Source organism: Podarcis filfolensis, assembly GCF_964270895.1.
Source record: "Podarcis filfolensis genome assembly, chromosome: 3".
In the NCBI taxonomy this organism is placed as follows: Eukaryota; Metazoa; Chordata; class Lepidosauria; order Squamata; family Lacertidae; genus Podarcis; species Podarcis filfolensis.
The window spans coordinates 91,256,256-91,265,329 of NC_139606.1; the positions used below are offsets into that span (position 1 = coordinate 91,256,256).

General features: G+C 41.1%; 1 long non-coding RNA gene across 1 annotated transcript; it reads left to right on the forward strand.

Annotated features, from left to right (window-relative positions):
• Positions 1-7,091: 7,091 nt before the first annotated feature.
• On the forward strand, positions 7,092-8,892 carry LOC310758424. Its single transcript, XR_014545769.1, has 2 exons — positions 7,092-7,263; positions 8,809-8,892. It is a non-coding gene; the product is annotated as an uncharacterized lncRNA (long non-coding RNA).
• The last annotated feature ends 182 nt before the right edge of the window (positions 8,893-9,074 follow it).

Sequence of the window (9,074 nt, forward strand, 5' to 3'; positions counted from 1 at the left end):
ACTAGAGCATAACATATCTTACATAGATTGCAAATGAATTTAAGTCTCGACACTCCTGTCTAACTGGTTTAGGGATTAAGATGGCTGTCTGTTTTGCTGGAAGAACTGTGCATTTAACAGCTGCAGGAAGGTTCAGCTTATTGTTCCTCATCCAGACAGATGACAATGAGAAATAGAGCTGGGTCGGTGTCATCCACATGTTGATGGCTCCTTTCTCCAAATTCCAGCAGCTTCATATAGCTGTTGAACGGCATGGGAGATAAGATCGAATCTTGCAGGACTCCACGGCACAGATTCTATGGGACTGAGCAACAGTCCCCCAATGCTGCCTTCTGGTCTCGCAGGTAGGATCAGAACTACCAAATTGCCTCTCACACCCAGTCTACAAAGCTAATCTAACAGACAGGGCCCACTCACCCATGAGGCAAGCTGAGTCGACTGCCTCAGGTGGCAGAATTCACTGGGGCAGCAGATCCCGATGTCAATCTTTATTCCTCCTTCTTTTCATGATGTAGATTTTCCCTCAGCCTTTCTTTCATGGCAAAGAGGGGGGTGCGATTTGGGGGTCCGCCTCAGGTGCCACAATGTTGTGGGCCGGCTGCCCACAGATACTATGGCCAATGGTCTTAAATACCTCTGAGAGATTAAGGAGAAATGATAGGGTCATCCTTTCCCTGTCCCGTTCCCCATAAAGGACATCAAGCATGGTGATCAGGGCCACTTCAGTCCCAAACATAGGTCTGAATCCAGAGTGGAGAAAGCCCAGCTATTACTGGACTACAGCATCTGAGCAACCACCATCCTCTTTAAGAATCTTCTCTAAGAAGGGGCTATTGACAGCTAAGCAGTAGTGCTTCCAAACCGTGAGGTCCAAGGAGGACTTCTTAAGCAGTGGTCACACCACCATCTCTTTTGAGTGCAGCAGAAACCACTCTCTCAGGCAAAGACACTTTTGTCACACACCCCTAGCAGCCCCTTTCTCATGATCAGGTAAGAAGAGCAAAGGTCGAGGGAAGACAGAGGTCAAACCTCTTTGTCATATTCTTAAGCTGTAAAAGCTGGAAATGATCCTATAGTACCTGACCAGGTTAAATGTAGTTAATAAATAAATTTAATCCCTGTACGTAGTAAAATTATACAAGTAAAATTATTTTTGAAAACTGTTTATGCATGTCTCCAAAGCACTTTCCATTATATACGGAGTTGTTACAGCAATCCCCAGCACCAAAGTATAGATTCAGAAAAAGATTTTTGTGTTACCTAGTCCTATTAAGCTTCCATGGTTAACTTTCAGAAATTCTGGGAAGTCTGCTGCTACAAAAACAACAAAGCTTCTTGACTGTGACACAATTGCTTATGGAATAAAGTCCATTGCATCAGATCACAGGCAGTTCACCTGCAGGGGGCAGCAGAGACCATTGCTTGTTGACAGCTCCATTTCCCAAATAGAAAAGGCTGGGAATTTAGGCTCCTCCAGGGCTCCTCCAGTTTATTAAGCGTTCATCCTGATTTCCCCACAGGGAGGTTATATGATGTCAGCTCTTTACTGAGCACTTGTTTTGATTTGTTTGTGGGGAGCTAGCTATCCCACACTTTTTAGGCCAAAGATTCTGTTATTAGGGGTTTTTTTGTTGTTTTTTTTAAAGTGGATTTGTTGCACCAGAGCTGCTTTAATTGCGCAAACCTAAATTTATAGAAGGCTAGCATTTCTCAAGCAGTGGATGGTAACTGGGCAGTGTGTGGGCCTTGGACCACTTTCAGACTGGTTTCAGCAGCCTTCCAATTACCCAGCGGCTTGCTAGAGATCTTCAGAGAGACAGGGCAGCTGTTTGTGTGGAATACCCTTAACTCTGGATTTCCTGTATTGAGCAGGGGTTGGACTAGACTGATTGCCTGTAAAGCCCCTCCCACACTTCACAAAACTCTCAGCACCCTTAACAAACTACAGTTCCCAGGATTCTCTGTGGGAAGCCATGGCTGTTAAAATGGCACAAGAGTGTTTCAAATGTATGTTGATGCGGATGAGACATGAGGTGAAATAAAAGTAATAATAACTTGCTAGTGCGAATCCATACCACCAAAAGAGAGAAAATACATTGCTCCCAAAAAGAGAAGGCAAAAAGGCAATGGCCCATCCCAGTACAGTGGTACTTCGGGTTAAGAACTTAATTCGTTCCAGAGGTCCGTTCTTAACCTGAAACTGTTCTTAACCTGAGGTACCACTTTAGCTAATGGGGTCTCCTGTTGCTGCCGCGCCGCCAAGGCATGATTTCTGTTCTCATCCTGAGGTAAAGTTCTTAACCCGAGGTACTATTTCTGGGTTAGCGGAATCTGTAACCTGAAGCGTATGTAACCTGAGGTACCACTGTATCCTGTTCTCACAGGGATCACCCAGATGCATGGGGAAAACATGAAAGCAGGACCTGAGCACAGGAGCTTTCTTCACTCTTGGGGTTTTCAGCAACTGATATTCAGAAGCATTGCTGCCTCCAACCACACAGGCACAGAGCATAGCCATTGTGGCTAATAGTCATCAACAGCCTTCTCTTTCATGAATTTGCCCAGTCCTTTTTCAAAAGCCATCCAAGTTAGTGGCCATCACTGCCTCCCGTGAGAGAGCAAGTTATATGGTTTAACTATGTGCTGCATGAAGAAGTACTTTCTTTTATGGGTCCTGAATCTTTGAACACTCAGCTTCATCGAATGCCCACAAATTCCAGTGTTATGAGAGGGAGAGAAAAAGTTTTCTTGACCCACTTCCTCTATGCCATGCATAGTGTTACAAAAACCTATCACGTTGGATTTTACTCACTTTTCCTCTCAACCAAAAAGTCCCAAATGCTGCAACTTTTCCTCAGGGAGGGGGGCGTTTTGCTCCATCCCCCTGATCATTTTCGTTGCCCTTTTCTGAACCTTTTCCAACTCTACAATATCCTTTTTGAGGTGAGGCGACCAGAAATGGTCCACAATATCACAACTGCAGTCACAACGTAGATTTGTATAATGGCGTTATGATATCAGAAGTTTAATTTTCAATTCCTTCCCACCTCCCAACGTAATCAGTGGGGCAAGTCACTCCCCAGGAATCTCTGAATGAGATGGCTTTTCCATTAGTCAACTCTTGTATTATTTTGCACTTCCAGAGCCTGAACGATCCTTCATCCATCTCTCCGCTTCTAACCAAGTGAGTCTGTGAAAGTAGAAAGTGAGGGAATGTTAATCCAGAATCCTAATGGGCCAACCTTTCATCTGGGAAGCTCAATGTGCTTTTGCAAACATTCCCAGCAGCAGAGTGGGAAAGAGACATGCAGCAATTTCCACCAACCCTAATTATCCTTCACCAATTGCTCTTTTTGTCTACTCACTGTAGCATTATGCATTGTTGGAACAATGACAGTTTCTAAGTGAAGGTTCCAGTGTCGTAAAATTTTAGGCCTTTTCTTTTTTAAAAAAACAACCCACGCGCACACACACAATTATGTATCTTTTTAAAAAATGTATTTATACCTACACATGTAGCCTAAATTAAAGGCATGTGGTGCTATGACCATAACATTACCATCCATTATCACACAAGGGAATGCTTTTATAGCACAGGAAGTAAGGAGAACAAAGTAATTGTTGGTGATTTAAGAGGTTTTATTTATGAAGGATAGGAGAGCACAAGCCGTTTATTACTGGGGATATAATGAAAGCAAAACATTCAGGGCGGGCACGAGGCAACTTTCTCACAAGGCTGCATAATGTCCCTGGCAAATGCTTCAGTCCCATGTAAAAACTCCATGTTGGCACTTGTAACATATGCAGAGGTGGTACCTGTCTGAAAACAAAGTAAATGGGTGGCTCAGTATCATTTAATTTTTTGTTTTCATTCAAGCGCTTTTTCGTGATTTGATCACAAACTACCAGGATGTAGTGGATGGGTATTTATTTATTTATTTATCTGTTAAGATCATGATGTTCCCCTGTGTTATTTCTGTTAGAATTTTATATATATCAATAGATATATAACAGCATTCTGCTTAATACAGTGAAATATACACACAATCTTTAAAAAACAGTAGGAATTTTGTTATGGGGGGGCTTCCATAACTTTTTAAAATGACATCATAATTAGACTCTCCTGCTGTATGTGGGAGAATCACATTAGTTTCCAGAAAAATCCACTTGGTTAGCACATTCTGCTGTGCAACGGGCTCTGAAATTGTACACACACACAAACACACACGCCATCCTTTTTTTTAAAAATGTATTTTTATTAAAGATTTTCTTGATTTACAGAAGTATGTGCAATGTCTCTCTCTCTCTTATTCCCCACCCCCCCCCATGTAATATTTTTTACAAATTGGTTTCATTTGTTGAGACATTAGGAAGAAAGGAGGGAAAGAGGTGGGGGGGAGATGAGTGGGGGTGGGGTCAGGTGGTGATGTTTCTATTTTACTTAATATATGTGTGGGGTTTTGTGTCAGCGTTGCTTGTGCAGGTTCACTGCTGTTCACTTGTGTTCCTGTGGTGAGCTTTCTCTGCTTCCAGAGCTCCAGCTGGTTTGGGCAGCAGCTAAGCAGAGCCACACTAATTTCCACCTTCCCTGGGATGTGGATTGGGCATTTGTCTTTCTGCTTAAACTACCAATTAGGGGCAGCCTTAGAAAGTGGAGGTGCCAGACATCACTTGCAGGGCCTTGTCAAATGAAGAGGAGGAGGCAGAGATGGGAGGAGAGGGAGTGTCAAGTCCTGGTTGCAGGAAGGTTATGGCTTTGTCACAGGGATGGTAAAACCAAGAAAGGAAAATAGCAACCAGTCAAAAACAGCAGCAGCAGCAGCAGCAACAACAACAACAACAACTGGGGAATCTAATCAATCAGACCAATATATTCCATTCCTTAATTACATAAGAGAAGATTGTGATTTTTTTAAAAAACAGATGGGGCAAAGGCTAAAGTCAAGTAACTGTATCAGTGCTAGTAGAATGATGTTGCATGTAGTTAGAAAAATATTGCCATGGTTTTGTTAGAATCGTAAGTCAGCTGTAGAATTGGAAGGGACCACAAGTGTCATCTAGTCCAATGAGCTATGTTGAGGTGCATGCCAATAATAATAATAATAATAATAATAATAATAATAATAATAATACCGTAATCATAATGCCACCCACCTGACTGGGTTGCCCCCCAGCCACTCTGAGTGGCTTGCAACAAATTACACACATGAAACAGAGTAAAAAAAAAAAAAATCAAACATTATGAACTTCCCCATACAGGGCTGCCTTCATGTGTCTTCTAAAAGTCAGATGGTTCTTTATTTTCTTGGCATCTGTTGAGAGGGCGTTCCACAGGGCGGGCACCACTACCAAGAAGGCCCTCTGCTTACCAAGAAGTACCAGTTCCTGACTTAGAAGTTCTCCCTCACCCATCCCTTGGTGATGACATGTTAATAGTCATTAGATATAAAGTTCCATCAAATGTGAGGTCTGGACTAGTAGCAACACAAGAATGGGCCTTTTCTGTGGTGGTTCACCATTTGTGACATGCTTTCCCCAGGGAGGGTCACCTGGCAGCTTCATTAGGCATCTGGAAAAAAAAAATTCTCTATGAGTGGGCCTTTGGCTGATTAACATTCTGTGGCCCTTTAAACGTGTTTGTGTTATTGGTTGGTTTTTGTTTTATTATGTATTTTGTATTCTTATTTTGTATTTTTCTGTTGTGAACCGCCCTGCGATCTTCAAACGAAGGGTAAAAGGCAAAAGTAAAGGGACCCCTGACCATTAGGTCCAGTCGTGGCCGACTCTGTGGTTGCGGTGCTCATCTCGCTTTATTGGCTGAGGGAGCCGGCGTACAGCTTCCGGGTCATGTGGCCAGCATGACTAAGCCGCTTCTGGCAAACCAGAGCAACACACGGAAACGCCGTTTACCTTCCCACCGGAGCTGTACCTATTTATCTACTTGCACTTTGACGTGCTTTCGAACTGCTAGGTTGGCAGGAGTCAAATGAAGGGTGGTGGTATACTTATTTAAAACAATAATAAATGCATCTTATTCCGCAGTAACAATCTTAAATAAATGTTCACTGTTAATGCAGCTTCCCTCTCTAATTTTTTCTTTTCTTTAGTCATATCCTTGGGACAATTTTAAAGAAAAGAATTACAACAGAGAGAAGTAAGGTCCAAAAGTATGGTCCAGCCAAGTTTAAAGACTTTTCAGCCATGCTGATTTCAGGAGGAGAGATTTATGCATGCACTTAACTCTCCCAATGAAATAAAGGAGGTTGAATGATATAAATGATACCTCAGCGAGATTTTATTTTTTAAAATTCTTTCTATTCATGCTATGTTTAGAGTGGGGAAATTTTTATCCTTTGGGATTCTATTTTTAGTAGGGCCTAACTAGGGAGTCTAATGTAACCTGACAATGCGTAGTGACAATGTTTTGTCTTCTCCTAGAAGAGTTCCTCATCACTCAAATAAAAAAATGTCTAAGCAGCAAGGCTGTTCACCTATAATTTAGGCAGATACTAAAAGACAGCAAGACGTCACAGGCAAAGGCACAGAAAGAAATTAATTTTTTTAAAGGAAGTGGAGGAGAAAGTGAAGTTGGGGTAATTGCTAGAAGTAAAATGCATCCCCCAGGCCACATTTTTCAAGTTGCATTTACCATGCACTTGTGCAAATATTTATTTGAATACCACCCCCTATATCTAGTCTTTCCTTCCTGTTCAACAGAAGGAAGGGTGAGCCTCTACATGAGTGGTGAGGTCCCTTGCAGAACCTAAGAATCCATCCTGATTTATGCTCTCTTTAAATAAAATGCTTGTTTGCATTAATAAACCATCTTTTAGTAAGATTGGCCAAGGTTCAAAATGCAGCATGTCAGCTGAATGGAATAAAGGTTCCTGAACAAAAACAAAATAAAATCAAAGTGTGAATGCATTGAATAATCTAATCTCTACATTTTAAACTTAGATACTGTATAGAGTGTCCAGCTTTAAGGGTTTGTGGAAACCAATCAGAACGGACCTCCCACCTTTGTGTTGCCTTTGTGATGTATGACTTGAGCATTATAACTGGCTACCTTGTCCTGGGTGGGTGTCCATTGTTAAGCTTTCTTTTTGTTACCCACAGCTTTCAGACCACACCTGGAACTGAAGTTCCTAATGCTAATAAAGGCAGAATCCTACTCAGTAATGACATATACTTTGGTCATAGGTCTGTGGGACAGCATCTGCTTTGGGATGCAAATCGCCCTAGTCAAATTCTCATGACCTCCAGGTAAGGCTGGGAAAATTCCCTACCTGCCAGTCAATACTGGATTTATTATCAGACAGCTTCCTGCATTCCTCTGTTCATCCCATCCCCCCCCACACTCATTGCTATCCAAAATACCAAACTGAATATATAGTGGGTCCTGGATCTGCTCAACAAGACACATATCTAGTGTCAACTAGATTTCAGATCTTGGTACTTTGTATTCAAAGGATGCGGCACAGGCCAATTTTCACATGATTAGTTCTATTGAACACTTGTGAAGTTGGCACCTGATACTGTTCTCTTTTTTTTAATATATACCGTACATTTTTATTAGTTTTTACATATATTTTCCAAACAGATCATCTCATCTTATACAACATTTTGGCTATTTTAACCTGAGACTTCCATCAGCCATGTCTAATGATTTTCAAACCTCATCTCTTAATCTTACATTTGTTATCCGACCTATCACTTTTAATAATCCATAACTTAAAATCCGTTCTCATAAATCTTTTCTGCAATATATCATATAGTTCTCCTTACAAAACTTCTTGCAGTCCTACAAGCGTAGACAATTGATTACAATTGTCTTTCAAATAACTTGCATATTTAGTCCAATCTTTCAAGAATTTCTGGTCCCGCTGGTTGGGAATTCTCCCTGTCATCTTATCCAATTCTGCGTAGTCCATTTGTTTCATCTGCCATTCCTCCTTCGTCGGTAGTTCTGCCTGCTTCCATTTCTGTGCCAGTAATACCCTTGCTGCAGTTGTCACATATAAAAACAGCCTGATATTGTTCTCTTGCCCAATTTGTTGCCAACTTCCAATTTCTTTGCACGACACAAATAGCATCATAGAAAACTTTGCTACAGTCACAATTAGGTTATAAGGAAATGTTTTGCGACTCCTTTGATCCCAGATTACAACTGGATGTGGAGATGGTGCAATGCATTCTGTAATTGCCTAAATGTAAGTGTGCTACTTGCGACAACAATATAGGGGAATGTCAGATTACTTTATGCTTTGGAGAGACAGTGTGGTGCACTGGGTAGGACCAGAGAGAACAGGGTTCAGATCTCCACTCAACCATCAAGCTCACTGGGTGACCTTGGGCCAGTAACTTTCTCAGCCTAACCTGCCTCACAGGGTCATTGTGAGGCTCAAATGGGGAGCCACCTTGAGCTCAATGGAGCAAAGATGAGATATAAATGTAATACACAAAATAAATAAATTTCCTGCAGCCTCTCCACCACCACTTTTCTTACACTGCCATCTTAGGCATGTCTACTCAGAAGTAAGTTCCTCTGGGTAATTACAGCCAGTTCCACAGACTTATTCTGTTTGCACATATCCATCTGTTTTGCAGTCCCTTACAAAGATTAGATTTTAGTTCCTTTCTTGTTTTTATTTTTTTGTTTTAAATAGGATATTTTAAAGCTTTGGAAGCCCCATTCAAAACAGACTACATTATCCAAATTATAAAACAGTAATCGTTTGTGTGCATATTTTTAAAGATTCAAATAAAATAATCCACCGTATTCATTGTATATTTTATTGTTTTTCCTAGTATGTCAAGATGTACAAAATTCAGGGGAAGCTCATCAATCACATTGTTTGTATGTTACAAATAGAAAAGGACGAGATCCTGCAATCATACGGAGCAAGCATCCTTACACACAAGTCCCACTTATTACAGGGTTTTTGGTTCACTTTTTAACCCATAAGGTACATAGATCAGCCTTCTGATGGAGATAGCAAATAAGGACAGAGAATATATATGGATTCTATATTATTAATAGGTAAGTGCTTTTTATGATTCCTAAGATAGTTTGT